Source organism: Aotus nancymaae, unplaced genomic scaffold, assembly GCF_030222135.1.
Source record: "Aotus nancymaae isolate 86718 unplaced genomic scaffold, 86718_ANA_hifiasm-v0.15.2.pri h1tg000011l, whole genome shotgun sequence".
NCBI lineage: Eukaryota > Metazoa > Chordata > Mammalia > Primates > Aotidae > Aotus > Aotus nancymaae.
Genome location: NW_026988422.1, coordinates 16174491 through 16190767, shown reverse-complemented (window position 1 = coordinate 16190767; position 16277 = coordinate 16174491). Strand labels below are relative to the sequence as shown.

Genomic DNA, 16277 nt, shown 5'->3' with positions numbered 1-16277 from the left:
TCTCAACCTCCTCAGTAGCTAGGACTACAGGCGCATGCCACCATGCTCAGTTAATTTTTTTAATTTTTTATTTTTGGAAAGGTGAGGTCTTACTATACTGCCCAGGCTTGTCTCAGACTCTTGGCCTCAAGAGATCCTTCTGCCTTGGCCTCTCAAAGTGCTGGGATTAGAGGCATGAGCCAGTATTCCTCGCCCGTATATCACATTTTCTTTTTCTTAAAACTTTTATTTTAAGTTCAGGGGTACATGTGCAGTTTTGTTTTTAGGTAAACTTGTGTCAGGGATTTGTTGTGCAGATTATTTTGTCATCTTTAGGGAATTCTAATAAACATAAAAATCTTAATTTTTAAGTGCTAATACAGATTTTCTTTTATAGTTCATGCTTTTTAATTTTCTTAAATAAATCATTCACTGGAGCTGATTTTTATATGTCATTTAGTGATAAAAGTAAATTATTTTCTAAAGAGAAACATGATTTTCCAGTTATGTTTACTGTATGCTCTTGTGTTTCCTCAGTGATTTGCCATGACAGCTCTTGCCTACCAAGGGTCTGTATATTCAAGGGCCTGTTTCTAGGCTTTCTTTTCTGTCTCTTGGTTGATTGGACTATCTCTACACCAGTAACACATTTTATTAATTAGTAGAGCTTTACAGTAAGTCCTTATATGTGGTTGGGCAAGTCTCCTACAATTTATTTCTTGAGTTTTATCTTTTTCTTAAAGGTCAGTCACCGCTCCCCCAGCTAAATTTTAATTTAGAAAGTACATGCTTCGCTTTTTATATATACAATCTAGTTATCAATGCATATAGATTTTTAAAATATATTTCTGTTTATTTAAAGCATTTCTTAGATTAATTGCTTTGTTTGGCTTACATTTGTCGATGATGTCAACCTATGGGATAAAAGAAAAAAAAAAACCAACAAAATGTAATGCCAATCTTAAAATATTCAAACTAATTCAATTGGAATACTACTGCAAGTTCAGTATATTTAAGACTCTTAAGTTGATACCATAATTTCTTAATTTAAGAAAATATAAAACATATGCTATTCACTTACACTACTTTTTAGCAGCTTTGTATAAATCTAAAGATAAATTACTCAAAGGAATAACATCCATTCAGGCATTATTAATACCATTTTTAGCTTTTTAATATTGCTAAATGCCAGACAACATTTAAGTGCTTAACATATTTTAACTCATTTGTTCCTTTCAACTCCATGAGATAGTTATTATCTTTATTTTATTCATAAGGAAACAAAGGCCAAGATTGGTTAGGTGGCTTGGTAACTTGTTTATATGGGCTTTAGAGGGTTTTTCCTGGTAGTGCTAAGGAATGTTGCCTTGTAAAATCTTTACTGAGTTACCTTAAACAGAACTAACTTTATGATAGTTTAGAAACCCCAGCCTCTCCTCAGTCCTGTCCTAGTGCCAAGTATTTTTATTCAGGAGAAAGAAGTCAAACATTAGCATCAAAGCCACTCTTGGAATAAAGAATATAAAGTACATAACCTTTGAGAAATATGTGCAAGTGCCTTGGAAATGATCGATTGGATGTGTGTTTACTGGTTTTGAGTAGTGAGTTGATTGTGTATGTGAACCATGTCGGGTCTTAGGTATATTTAGCTTTGGCTGGAGGAACTTCCTTCAGTCATTTGCCTTTTTCTCTTCTCAGGTGTCCAGAGCTTAAATAGTGGTATATTTGTCAGAGAATTGACAAGCATTCTACTTAGTGTTTCTAGTAAAGAAACACTTTTTGACAGTTTAATCTGCCTCCATTCTTAATTCTTTTGTGTTTCTAGAATGTTTACTTCTTTTGTTTTCTATTCTCTGTGTCTATTTTGATTCTTAAATTATATGATCAGATAAATAAATAATTCTTTTAGTAATAATTCATGCATTGGAACATCTTCACCTGTTAATGTGCTGTTCTAGATATTGTTAAACTATGTGAAGGGAAAATGTTATAGAAAAAGATGTTTCTTTGGGATGGAATGAAGATACATGCCCACAAAAATATTAACAGATAATGGCAAATTGCTAATGTTTAATGACAGTCATAATATTTCTCCTCTTTGCTGACCAAATATCTTAGGGGAATATAAATTTGAGAGAGCAGAAGAATCTTCACTGACCTGGAGTGGATGCCATAGAGGGAAACATATCATAGCATGGCATGCAGAACTAGCCTGTAACAGATCATTTGGAAAAAGGAGAAATAATTAGACCTTTATGAAAAATCATGCATGTTTTTCACAGTGATTGGAGTTTCCAGGTAATTAACTGGGTTCTGACCTTTTGATTAATACATGTTTGCTTTAAGAATGGGTATTTGACCCTTAAAATTAGTCTGTAGACAAGGCAGAACTTGGAGGAGTGAGCAGTAGTTGACAAATGATCTAGCTATATGAATGTAGGCTTGTGGAAAGGTGATTGTCAGCAGGGGATGAAGATCAGTGGACACTGAGGTACTTAAAATGGGTAATCTGTAATGCATAGAAATGTGTTAATCAGAAGGTATAGCCATTTTAGGAATGTATGGTCAGAAAGATGAAGAATAGGATTAATATGTAGAAAGTCTTCATAGACAGATGTTCATTGGAAAGGCAGGAGTTTAGACTTTATGGAGAAGCAGGACAAATAAAGACACTGAGGAACTGTGACATATTTTGACTGAATTCAAATCCATGGAGAACCAAGGATCTCCTCAGAGTTAATGGGATTGTATGGAGATATAATTTGACTTAATTTATATGAAATGTAGGAAGTAATATTTTTGATTGAGGAACATTTTTTACATTTAAGGGAGAATGGGAAGCAAGAGACAGCTATATGCTAACAATTTGCTATGGAAGATAGAGAAGAAGATTAGTCAGTGTTCATTGGTCTTGCAATCAAAAGTCTTTACAAAGGAACCAAATACGAAAAAAAAAAAAAAAAAAAACTTGATATTTGGATTCATGCTTTAAAACCTCAATTGGGCCTCACTAGTTATTTCAGTTTTAACTCCTCTTCCCCATTAGAAATTCATCTTTCATCTTTACTTGCCAAGTTTTGCCTTTTGTTTCATGACAGAAATTGATGATTCAGCATGACATTATTCACATTTTCTTTTCCATCAAGATAGTTTTGATATGCTTGTATTTGCTGTATTGCCTGCTTCTCATAATCTCTGGCTTCAGTGTTTAGTCTGGAAACTGAAGTATTATTCTAAATGCTCAGAAGAATCCTTCGAGGTCCAGAAATATGCAATTTTATTAATATTACTTTAAAAAGAGCAGTGAACTTGACCAAAGTCACTTTATATTCTAATTTAAAATTTCCAAATTAAAAAGTGGGGAGATCTTTCTCAAGTACATAAAAAACAGACTTCATGGGAAATAAAAATGAACTTTGAGAATACACTTCCCACTTGAAGTTTATTTTGAGAATAAAATGCCCATTCTTGAAGCAAACACACATTAATCCAAAGGTCAGAACTCAGTAAATTACCTGGAAACTCCAATCACTGTGAAAAACATGTATGATTTTTCATAAAGGTCTAATTATTTCTCCTTTTTCCAAATGATCTGTTACAGGCTAGTTCTGCATGCCATGCTATGATATGTTTCCCTCTATGGTATCCACTCCAGGTCAGTAAAGATTCTTCTGCTCTCTTAAATTTATATTCCCCTAAGATATTTGGTGAGCAAAGAGGAGAAATATTAGGACTCTCATTAAACATTAGCACTTTGCCATTATCTGTTAATATTTTTGTGGGCACCTATTTTCATTCCATCCCAGAGAAACTTCTTTTTCTATAACATTTTCCCTTCACATAATTTAGTTAGCTTCAAGAATAAACTGAGACTTGGTTATGTTGAAATTTTATAAATAGCACAAACTTTTCTCTCTATAGGTGCTTATTGGAATACGGTAAGTTAGTGATTATAGGAATTTGAACATGGTGTGATTAATATGTTCCTTGAAGATAACCCATCTCTAGAAACTATAATATCAATAAAGCTTTACAACATTGTCTGCCATTCTTCTCTGTGTCAGACTTAAATTATTGGAAAATAATTTGTTAAAATCTCCTCCCCCATAGACAGTGGTTCCATTTATTTTCAAGTAATGCATCTAGACCATCTCACTAATAGACTTTAACTTTTTTATTCTTGACTCCTTGACTCTTGTTTCTTTTTTCTTTTTGCCTCATAATCTGGAATCTTTCTGGCTTAAGCCTCAATGAATAACAGATTGATAGTGTTTCTTTCATTCTTTAGTTTTCTTCTTCATCTTAAATCAGTTCAGCTACTTCAGAAAAAAAGTATATAGTGGCAATGGGTAAAACAGGAAAGGCAAAATGTGAGTTACTTAAATTGAATGATAGGTACAAGAGAATTCTTTTTTTTTCTTTTTTGAGACAGTCTCTCCCTGTAGCCCAGGCTATAGTGCAGTGGCGTGATCTTGGCTCACTGCAATCTCCACCTCCTGGGTTCAAGCAATTCTCCTGCCTCAGCCTCCCAAGTAGCTGGGACTACAGGCATGCGCCACCACACCCAGCTAAATTTTTTGTACTTTTAGTAGATACAGGGTTTCACCATGTTGACCAGGATGGTCTCGATCTCCTGACCTCGTGATTCGCCCGGCTCGGCTTCCCAAAGTGCTGGAATTACAGGAGTGAGCCACCATGTCCGGCCAATAATTCATTTTTATGTATTCTTTTTGTATGTTTGGAAGTTTCCACAATATAAAAAGATTTTAAATGCACCCAGAAAATAAATTAGCCTAATGAACAGATGAATTTATTGCACATTTATAATCAGATTTGAATTCAGGAAATTTTAGGCACAGTTTATAGAACTGACCTAGCTCAACAGGTTATAATTTTATGTTATTTAGTGTGGTCAGTCCAGGCATTAAAGCACTTTGAATTATTATCTTAATGGCAAAAGCTCAGGCCTGAAACTACCAAATAAGGAAGTCTGTCATCACTTTCCATTGATTCTTTAAATTTAATTCCCTTTCAAATCCCATCTCTTTCTTTCTTTCCTGGTTGAAGTCATTTTGAAATTGTGGTTATTTTCTGTCATACCAGCTGTAATACTTGGGTCTGAATCAAAGACTTTACATATTGTCACTTTTTCCTTATCTTTTCTTCAGTGTACTTAATTTACTGCCTTGAGTCAAACATGTTCTATGATGTCAATCTGTTATAGTGGAAAGAGCACTGGATTGAGAGTCGTGAGTTTCTAGTCCCAGCTTTCCCGTAAACTATTTCACCTTAAGACAATTATTTAACTTCATAAAACCTTATAATCTGAAATTCTCTTCAATTTATCATTTAGTAATTTTTAACCATTTGGTATCATTTTTAGAAATTTGCCTTTCCTAGATTAAGGCATATTGACATTCTGAAATTTTCCTGTCTGGCTTACATTCATCATGATGGTTTCATCCCCCTCAAGTTTTTACTTTGTGTTTGTATTTCCAAAATAACTCCTATTGACTGAAAAAATTTTTTTCTGTTGATTTTTAACTAGCTTGTGCTTAGAGTTAGTGTGATGTTAATTCTTTGATATTTGTTGAAACTTTATACAAGATCTACTACATGATAATTTTTTTAATAAGCTTGATTTTTTAGAGCAATTGTAGGTTCACAGAAAATTTGAGCATAAGATGCAGAGATTTTCTAAATTCCTCTTACCCTTCACCATTATTAACATTTTCCGGTATAGTGGTACATCTGTTATGATTGATGAACTATGTTGATACATTGTTGTCACATGTTTATGTTAGGATTCACTTTTGGTGTTATATATTTTATGGGTTTGAATAAATGCATAATGATATGTACCCATCATTACAAGAATCATACAGAGTAATTTCTCTGCCCTAAAAATGATCAACCCTTCACCTATTTATCCCTCTCTCCTCGAGCCCCTGTCAACCACTGATTTTTTTTTTTTTAAACTGTCTCTGTAGTATTGCCTTTTCATCATATAGTTGTAATCATATAGTATGTGGCCTTTTAGATTGGCTTCTTTTGTATAGTAGTATGCATTAAAGTTTTCTCCACCTATTAACTTTTATTAAAGTGTTATATAAGTAATTCACAGTATTACACTCTTGCTTGTGCGCTTTCTTTCTCTCTCTCTCTCTCTGTTTTAGAACAATGGTGTTCGGTAGGGTAAAAGCAAGGGATCATGAAATTGAATATTTGAGAACTACTTTATTCAATTTAGAACTTTCAAATAAATTGGCATTTAGATAAAACAGAAATAAACACAAGCTAAAATTTATTGAATGCTTTCTATGTGCCAGGCATTGAGCTTCCCATACACTTAGCATCTAAGGATTTGTACTGTAGAATTCGTGTGCTGCATTTAAGTTATAGTTCTGGTGTATGAGTTGTGGCACCTTGGATCTCACATTTATCATCTGGAACATGTAATATAGGGTTTTGTGAATATTAAATGAGATAATATATGTAAATACTTAGCACAGTGTCTGAATATGGTGAAATGCCTGATAAATGTTAGCAACTTTTATTACCAATACTTGAATTTTCTTATTTAATCATCACGAAACTCTGTAATATAGGTCCTTTTACTTCCCTCATTTTAATGATGAGTACAAAGGGTTAATAATGCTAAGAAATTCATCTAAAATAGTAAACCAAAATTTGAACTTAAGCAATCTGAATCCAGAACCCACATACCTTTAACTTTTATGCTCTGTTTTCTTCTAATTAGTAAGAAACAGATTCAAGAGAAGGTAAGGGCTCAAAGAAATGATTTTTAAAGTGTGGTCTTGAGAGGTGGCCCCTAGGATAATCTAAATGATTAACCAACTATTCTCACAGAATTGGTTAGATTAAGTAGGGATCTTGTTTTAATGGACCACCCAATATATTAGACATTATCTGTTTTTTCAATACCATTTTCAAAGGAATGAATTATAATGAGGAAATTTAACGTATTACTGAAGATTAGAAAATATATAAATTTTGAGGGTCATTGCCCTTCTCAAACAGTCATAATAGCTATTACAAGTTTTCATTTGAGCATATTTTTAAATTTGTTTTATAAGCTATTTTGTAGGAAAGTGTTACAAAATATTTGTATCAAGTAAAGTTTTAGGTCCTAGAACCACTAGTGATACTAATGTGAATATGTTCTTATCTGGGCCTAGCCAAATAGTTTAATAATGTTTATTATCATTGGATATTACTTTCTTACTATAAAACTGTTAGTTCTGGTGACGACTTTTTTTTTAAAGAGGGGAGCAGGCTTGATGGAATGTTGAGTACATTGGATGACCTGGGTTAAAGTCTGATTACAGTGTGACAGTGAGGATTTCATTCAACAGTTTATGTGAAGAAATTTTATAACTGTAATGTGATAGAGAAGTATCAATTATTGATGTGAATCATTAGTAGTTAGAAGAGATCTACAATACAAGCCAGGCACAGTAGCACACACCTGTAGTCCCAGCTACTCTGCAGAGGCTGAGGTAGGAGGATAACTTGAGCACAGGAGTTTGAGTCTGCAGCAATTTATTATCATACAACTACACTCAAGCCTGGGCAATAGAGTGAGATTCCATCTCTAAAAAATAAAAATAAGAAAAGAGATCTACAGGCCAGGCATGGTGGCTCACGCCTATGATCCCAGCACTTTGGAAAGCCAAGGTGGGCAGATCACCTGAGGTCAGCGGTTTGAGACCCGTCCTGGCCAACATGGTGAAACCCCATCTCTTCTAAAAATACAAAAATTAGCCAGGCATGGTGACAGGCACCTGTAATCCCAGCTACTTGGGAGGCTGAGGCAAGAGAGTCACTTGAACCTGGGAGGCAGAGGTTGCAGTGAGCCGAGATCACACGATTGAACTCCAGCCTGGTGGACAAGAGTGAGAATGAGTCTCAAAAAAAAGAAGAAGAGATCTACAATACAATAAAATTTGAGAATTTCTGGTTTGGGAAGAAAGGTAGAAATTGTATTATTATGTAACAAATATTGGCTAAGGGTTAAACACTTTATGTATGTTCTCATTTAATACTTTTGCCTTCTCTTTGCTAATGAGGAAACTGAAATTCTGGAAAAACGGTAACTTGTTTAAGGTCACAAGTAGTGAATGTGGAAGCTTCTTTCAAATCCAGGCTTTGACTTTAAAGCCCACTTTCTTTCTGCCAAAGCACTCTGCTTCCCATACACCTAGAGATGTAGTATATGGCCCATGAACAATGATGCCTTGCATTTATTATTCCTCCATTACTTTATTTAAATATTTCACAATAATTTATTTATCTTTTAAAAAACTAAGAGCACTATGAATTTGACAAGAAAACTTGTGAGATATCAGATGGATTACATAACTAAATACTGTATATCACAAGCTAGTTTTTCTCTACCTCCAATGTCTTATCTGAAAAAAAGAGTTGTGGAGGACATTATGGTTTGTAATACACAAAGGAATAAAATAATTTATTAAAAATAAAAATTCCTAATTGTAGTGAAGCAGATGACATATTTTATAACATATTTCTATTGATTTTTTAATAATACCTAGGCAACCTTGATTTCAAATTTATTGATGAGAATTCCCTACTTTATACAGAAAATATCCCTGTGAAAACCAACATTTAGATAACCTAATAAGGTCTCGGAAAAGGTGAGTTCTAGGTAGTTGGAGTAGTCAAAGTGGTATAGGGTACACAGAGATGTTAAGAAAAAAGATAAGAGAAACGAATTTATGTTCAAATTTTTTCTAACTCAGCTTTTCATACTCTAGTTTTGTTGTTCAAAGTACATTTCTTATAGAATATTAGGTATGCCAATGCTTAAATATGAATATGAAAACACATTTCAAAATCAAAACAAATTATTTTTGGATTATCCATATCTTATTTCCCATCTGTTCATACAGATAATCAAAGAGTTTTGTATTTTGAAAAGCTCTGGAGAGTGTTACCCTTTCTGCAATGATATAATAGAATTTGGTAAAAACAATAGCATGTTTTGCAATGTTTGTGGAGTTAATCAAACATCCTGTCAATGCTGGATTTGCTGTAATTTTTACAGTTAATAAACAGCAAGCTATGGTGTCACCCTATGTATATTCACTTAACAACATTTATTTAATTGTTGAGCACTTAACATATTCAAAGCTTTGTACTTGCATTCTATTAAGATACATGCGTAACTGCAACATGACTAGGAGCCTTGAGGTTTTGTGGAAGAGATAGGCATATAAACAAACAACTTTATTTGCCCTAATAAATATTGCTTATTTTGCACAATTAATCCTTGCTGTCTCTTTCTCTCACTCTCTCTCTCTCTCTCTCTCTCTATTTCCTGGGGAAGAAAAGTAATATTTATCAAATTCTCATTGTGTATAGACACTGTACTCAAGAATTAATAAATTTCGTGTGCTGTGACTAGAGCCTTGCACTTTGTATGTTCACAACAAATGTTATATCTTATTGTCTCATGTAATCATCAAACAGTTCGGTGATATAACTATTCTCATTTTATAGCTGAGCTATATGAGACTCATGGATAAGTAAGCTGCTTAAGTGTACATAGCAAAAAATATTTTTCAAATCTGAGTCCAAAGCCCATACTGTAGAATAGTGGCTTCAAAAATAGTCCATGCATTCCAAGAAATATGCAAGATGATGCATTAGGGTTTGAGAAGAAATCAAAATTGTTATTTGTGTTTTTTTATTTAAAAAATCAAAGAAGTTAAAATTACTATAATTAATACGCCCAGATAGAGCTGGGCGATATCAGAGCATTATTTACATGCATTGCAACTTCAACAGAGCATCCTGATGGGAAAGAGTGGAGTTTGTTTAAGAGTTGGAGCTGCTAAATTTTATCTGTGCCTTGTTATGAGGAGTCACAGATTAGTGACAGATTAAACTAACTCTTACAAAACAGACAACTGACTGAAAAAAAGCATAGCAAATATAATACTAAGTCAAGCCCATTTGAACAAGAACATCCCTAGAATATGGACATTTTGTAAACTACATTATAAAATAAGAACAATGATGATTTAGTAATATTTGAAAATCGATCAACCAGAAATAATAATCAAGAAGTCTATTTGAAATGTGGATTTATATTCAGTCATTGAAAAAGAATGTCACTCTTAGTGTATGGCGTGCAATGGCAGAAGACCATTTCATTGATAAGTCATTAAAATCTAACTATATAGATCATGAATCAAGCAGTGTTTAATGTCACCTGACACTCAGTATAGACTTTACAAAATCATTAATAATTAGAAGACTTTGGGATTTAAAAATATTAAAATACAAACTCGTTTACCATCGGAAACACTGTTCTTCCTTAAGAACAATAGTGGCTGAAATTATGAAAAATAATATGGCAACAAACAACATCACATTTATCAGCAGATATTGCTAGAATATATATAGAAAACATTGCTGAAGATTTGCAAAAACAAGTATTTGAACAAATTATGCAGTGTAGAATGTTTACTGTATAATTAAATGAAAGTACCAATATTTCTAACATTTTATCCAATGATACTTGCTAGGCTCAATTGAAATAATTTGAAGAACTGTGTTGTTACAAATAAATAAGAGAATCAATGGAGAAGATTGCTGCTAAACAGCAAAATACTCTCCTAGTAAAATAGTGTGTTCTCTAACGTCTATGTTATCTAAAGTTACGTAGTTTAGAATATTGGAGTGGTTGGTTTGAATGGAATAGAAAAAAGCTTGCTGGGTCAGGTTACAGAACTACTTCTAAACATGAAATTCATTCACTCATTTATAGACAAGCGATTTTAGCAAATAAATTGAAGTCAAAAGTACACACGAGTGCTGTAGGACATCGTTTGTTTTCGTTTTTTTAGTTAAAGCTTTAAAATGTCAAAAATATGTTACCAAATGTGAAAGAATCTTAAAATTTTAGTGGAATCTTTATGATACTTTGTAATAAGTTGGAGAATGGGCCATGAATATCATTTGCACCACTTGAGGTTCACTGGTTATCCAGTGATAGAGTATTGAGAAGTAATAAGAAATTTATGGCAGTTATGCATTTTTCTTTTACAGAATGACACGGGTTCTAATTTTGTTCACCATTTCTATGATGACAGATGACTGTCAATACTATGCTCTCTAACATATATTTTTGAAAAATAACATATTCGATCTGTCTTTTTAAAGTAGTAGTACCAATAATGAGTGAGACAGTAACTGCTTTTTGAATGACCTATGGTTATGGAGAAAACATTTCAGAATGAATGTTTGTAATTCTTTTCATTACAATGTGATTTTGTTGGCAAAACCAATGTAATTGTTAAACTAGTTTCTGTATACATTAAAAACTGTACAAAAATGTATTAGCATATTTTTTAAACTTGCAACATAATTTTATAACTTATTTTAAGATCTTTCAAATGCAATCTTTAAATTGATTTTAAAATCCTTTTGTTAAAAAATAAAACGCTACACCTCTTTATAGGAATGACTTATTATATCTGTGAAGATGGAAATTTACTAGCTAAATTTCAACAAAGTATTTTACATAATTGGCAGTTAATATTGAAAATTGAGTATTGTAGTGTAGTAAGCCCAGCCATTGATGTTCTTCTTCCATTTGGATTTAGTATTTTGTGAGACTTTCTCCCTCAACTTACCACCACCCCTCCTCCACACCCATGACAACCATTATATCTAAGTAATCTGAACATAGTACTGTATTTTCAGATGACTGTTTTACAAAGTGTAAAACCAAGCCAATACATAGAGAATGACACACATTTACTCAAATTTTTGTTTTAATGTTTTTCAGTTAGAGCATCAAAAGCAGTTTGCTCTTCAGTAAAAGCTCCAAATTTAGAATGTTTACTCCTTGTTTACCTCAATCTTTAAAAATGTCTATTGCTGCATATTCTGTAATGTATGTGTTGTAGTAATGTGTGTATATTACAAATAATTATGCATATATTGGAGTATGGGTTTGTATGAATCAATGCCCAGACAAACAGAAATGACTCAGGACAGAGGAACTTTGATCCAGGGAATTGATTACAAAAGTGTTGGAAAGTCTGGTGGAGCAAAAAGAAGGTGGCAATATTATTTAGTAACGAATTCCTGCAGAAAGCAAGGGAAAGTTTTGTTATCCAGAGCTTATAAGTATTATGCTGCTGCTGCTTCCACATTTTGCTGTGGCTGTTGGAATCACCAATCTCACTGCGTTGTAGGAAGCCAGGTGCCCACACTCCTATGGACACTTCAAGAATCCAGGATAATCTGTAGTTTCCTGAATTCTGGGGCATATGTCACAGCTGCTGGAGCTTCCAGTCACTTGTGGTGGCTGCTGTTGTTCTACACTTGAAATCAACAGTCCAGAGGCCAGATCACAAGAGTCTTGTGCTGCAGAGCCCATTGGAGCACCATCACTGAGATTGTCAGTGCCAAAAGCAGGAGGTGGAAAGAAGTCTGTTTTTGCTTTGGATCTTATACCAGTGCTTCATATTCTGGCAAAGCAGTCTGAGAATTGTAGTTTTTAACTTCTGCCATAGAAGAGTTCCTGGAAGGGGAATTCACCCATCATTTATATGCAGACTATTTTAGTGAATAAATTGAAGTCAAAAGACACATAACTTCTGTAGGACGTCATTGTGTTTTTTATTATTATTAAACCTTTTCAGTGAAGCAGAAAGTATTTGCAAAAGGTACTAATACCCAGAATATATAAGGAACTCAAACAACTCAACAGTAAAAACAATTAATTGTGTTTAAAAGTGGACAAAGGACATGAATAGACATTCTCAAAAGAAGACATACAAATGGCCAAATAGGTATAGGAAAAAAATGCTAAACATCACTAATCATCAGGGAAGTGCGAATCAAAACCCACAATGAGATAACATCTTACCCCAGCCAGAGTGGCCATTATTAAAAAGACAGAAAATAACAGATGCTGGCAAAGATGTAAAGAAAAGGGAACTCTTATACACCGTTTATGGGAATGTATGTTAGTACAGCCACTATGAAAAACAGTATGGACATTTCTCAAAAAATGAAAAACAGATCATCCTGCAATGTCTCTATTGAGTATTTATCCACCTCAAAAAGAAATAAGTATATCAAAGGAACATCTGCACTTCTATGTTTACTACAGCGCTATTCATAGTAACAAAGATACGGAATTAAACCTAAGTGTCCATCAGTGGATGAATGGATAAAGAAAATGTGACATATATACTCACAATGGAATACTATTTGGCCATAAGACAGAAGGAAATGTCATTTGCAGCAACGTGAATGGAACTGGAGGTAATTATATTAAGTGAAATAAGCCAAGCACAGAAATACAAATATCTTATGTTCTTATGTTCTCACTCATATGTTGGAGCTAAAATGTTTGATCTCATGGAGGCAGAAGGTAGAATGATAGATAACAGTGGCTGGGAGGGTGAGTGAGTTGGGAGAGGATAAAGAGAGGTTGGTTAATGGGTATAAACATTCAGTTAGATAAAAGAAGTCCTAATGTTCAGTAGCAGAGTAGGATGACTATAGTTAATAAGAATATTCTATACTGCAAAATAGCTAGAAAAGAGTACTAAAAAAACACAGAAATTATAAATACTTGAGGTGATGGATAACCTAAATACCCTGACTTTGTCATTACACATTTTATACATCTAACAAAATATCATATATACCCCATAAATATGTATAAATACTATGTAAATTAAAAAATAAAAGGTAAATCTAAGCACAAAGAATGAAATAGAAATTACACACCCAAATATGGAAGAACCTTGACATTTCAGTAAGAATCTAAAATTTTAGATAGGAATGGAGTTGAGAACTAACAGACAGTGATCTGTGTAGAGTTTTAAATATTTTAACTGATGGCGGGTATAGTTTTTAATAAGTGGAGAATCACTTTCTTGAGAGTAGCCCTTACTCAGTAGTAAAACTGCATATTACTTCAATTTTCTTCATTTGTTTTAAGGGATGGATTTTGATTTGTTACCTAAAGGTAGGGTTGATATTCAGGGAATACACACTTTATTGACAGCCAGCATCTGTTTTGATTAGTCATGGTAACATTTCTTCTGTACCCATGCCTTATGAGCTACAATTTTTTTTTTTTTTTTTTTTGAGATGGAGTCTGCCTCTGTTGCCTGACTGGAATGTTCTCGGCTCACTGCAACTTCTGCTTCCCAAGTTCAAGTGATTCTCCTGCCTCAGCCTCCCGTGTAGCTGGGATTACAGGAACATGCCACCATGCCCAGCTAATTTTTGTATTTTTAGTAGAGACGGGGTTTCACCATGTTGGCCAGGATGGTCTCGATCTCTTGACCTCTTGATCTGCCCACCTCCGCCTCCGCCTCCCGAAGTGCTGGGATTGCAGGCGTGAACCACTGCACCCAGCTAAGCTGTAAATATTTTGACTGTCACCATTACCTAAAACTTATCTAATCTATTGTTTATTTCTATACACTTATTTAGGCAACTTAGAATAATAGTAAAATAAAAATGTAGTACCTGGGAAACTTCAGAATTATCTAATGATTTATGTTATCAAATATTCTATAATATCGTTTTATTGTAAACATATTTTTCAACATCTGATTAAACTGCTACAGTGCAAGTTAATTACTGAGTGGATATTGAACTAAGTGCATTTATTGGTGAAAAATATTAGGTAGAGAATTTTAATTAGGCAAAAGTTACATGAATTTTATTAAGCTATTAGCTTACACTGGTTTGCAGTTTACTTCCATTTTTGACCTTCAGATAAAACATCATGAGAGGTATGTATTGGAGTCCCAGACCATTTAATTATTAAAATAAAATCTGTAATGATTTATCTCTTTTGTAGCTCCTTTTATAATAAATACAGATTTCATTATGGGCAGTGTTCTTATTGATTACTAATAAAACTGTTTTCTCAACTGGTGAGATACTGTTTATGTTCATATTTCACATAGGTTTAAATGATGTTGGGAGTATTATTTGTGTTGTGGAAGATCCAGTTATTACATTTTCAGTGGTAAAGTGTCATCAGTTTGAAATAGAGTAGTACATCGTATTTAGTCATAAGTAAATTCAATCCATTCAAATGTGTAGATATTTAACATGAAGGAAAATTTGTTTTATTTATTTTTAATTTAATTTAACTTAATTTTAATGGAGTCTCATTCTGTGACCCAGGCTGGAGTGTAGTGGTGCAAGCTTGGCTCACTGCAACCTCTGCCTCCCAGGTTCAAGTGATTCTCCTGCCTCAGCCTCCTGGGTAGGTGGGATTACAGGTGCGTGCCATCACGCCTGCCCGGCTAATTTTTGTATTTTTAGTAGAGATGGGGTTTCACTATGTTGGCCAGGCTGGTCTTGAACTCTTCACCTCAAGTGATCCACCTGCCTTGGCCTCCCAAAGTGCTGGGATTACAGGTGTGAGCCACCACGCCTGGCCGGATTTGTTTTATGTACGATTCTCTTCATTGAGATATAAACTGATAAACTAGTCAAAATTAAGTAAATTATAATTTTGAAATACCTGATATAAGTAAAAAATAAAATTTTAGGTAATTCTTTCAAATTTTCATTTTATAAGAATCCTACAAAAAATATCTGATATACACTTTGAATGTATATACCATAAAGTAATTTTTTGTATTTATTGATAGAAATGAAGAAGATAGAGGCTTTATGTAAATTATGTTATAAAAACTTTTGATATGAACTTATACGATTTTTAAAAAGCTATGGCTATAAGCCTATAGCTTATTGGGGTTAAGTGATTTTTCTTAAAAATAAAAGATATCATTTCTACCATTTTGAATCATGCTTATGGCCTGTTGCCTCACAGGACTTAGCAGGATGCTATCACACTGACTCCGTTATTAATAACTGGCTTCAAAAATGCTGTACAGATTGTTATTGTTTCCAACTTTTTTTTTTTTTTGAGTCAGAGTACCATTCTGTCCCCCAGCCTGGAGTGGAGTGGCTCGATCTTGGCTCACTACAACCTCTGCCTCCAAGATTCAAGCAATTCTTTTGCCTCAGCCTCCTGAGTACCTGGGACTACAGGCATGCACCACCACACACGCTAATTGTTTTTCATTTTTAGTAGAGATTGGGTTTCGCCATGTTGGCCAGGCTGGTCTAGAACTTCTGACCTCAGGTGATCTGTCCTCCTCAGCCTCCCAAAGTGCTAGGATTACAGGCATGAGCCACCACGCCTGGCCTAATGTTTCCAACTCTTTAATCAAACTGGTTCATGGTATGTTTCT

General features: G+C 33.7%; 1 protein-coding gene across 15 annotated transcripts in view; it reads left to right on the top strand.

Annotated features, from left to right (window-relative positions):
- The window catches only part of ZBTB20 (zinc finger and BTB domain containing 20), an 822970-nt gene that overhangs the window by 23210 nt on the left and 783483 nt on the right, over positions 1-16277 (top strand). For 2 of the 15 annotated variants that reach the window (XM_064374632.1, XM_064374637.1), the window contains exon 2: positions 3581-3634. The exons of the other annotated variants lie outside the window; for them this stretch is intronic. The gene's annotated coding sequence lies outside the window, so the exon portion shown is untranslated. The remainder of the gene's footprint in view (positions 1-3580; positions 3635-16277) is intronic. 15 annotated transcript variants of the gene reach the window in all.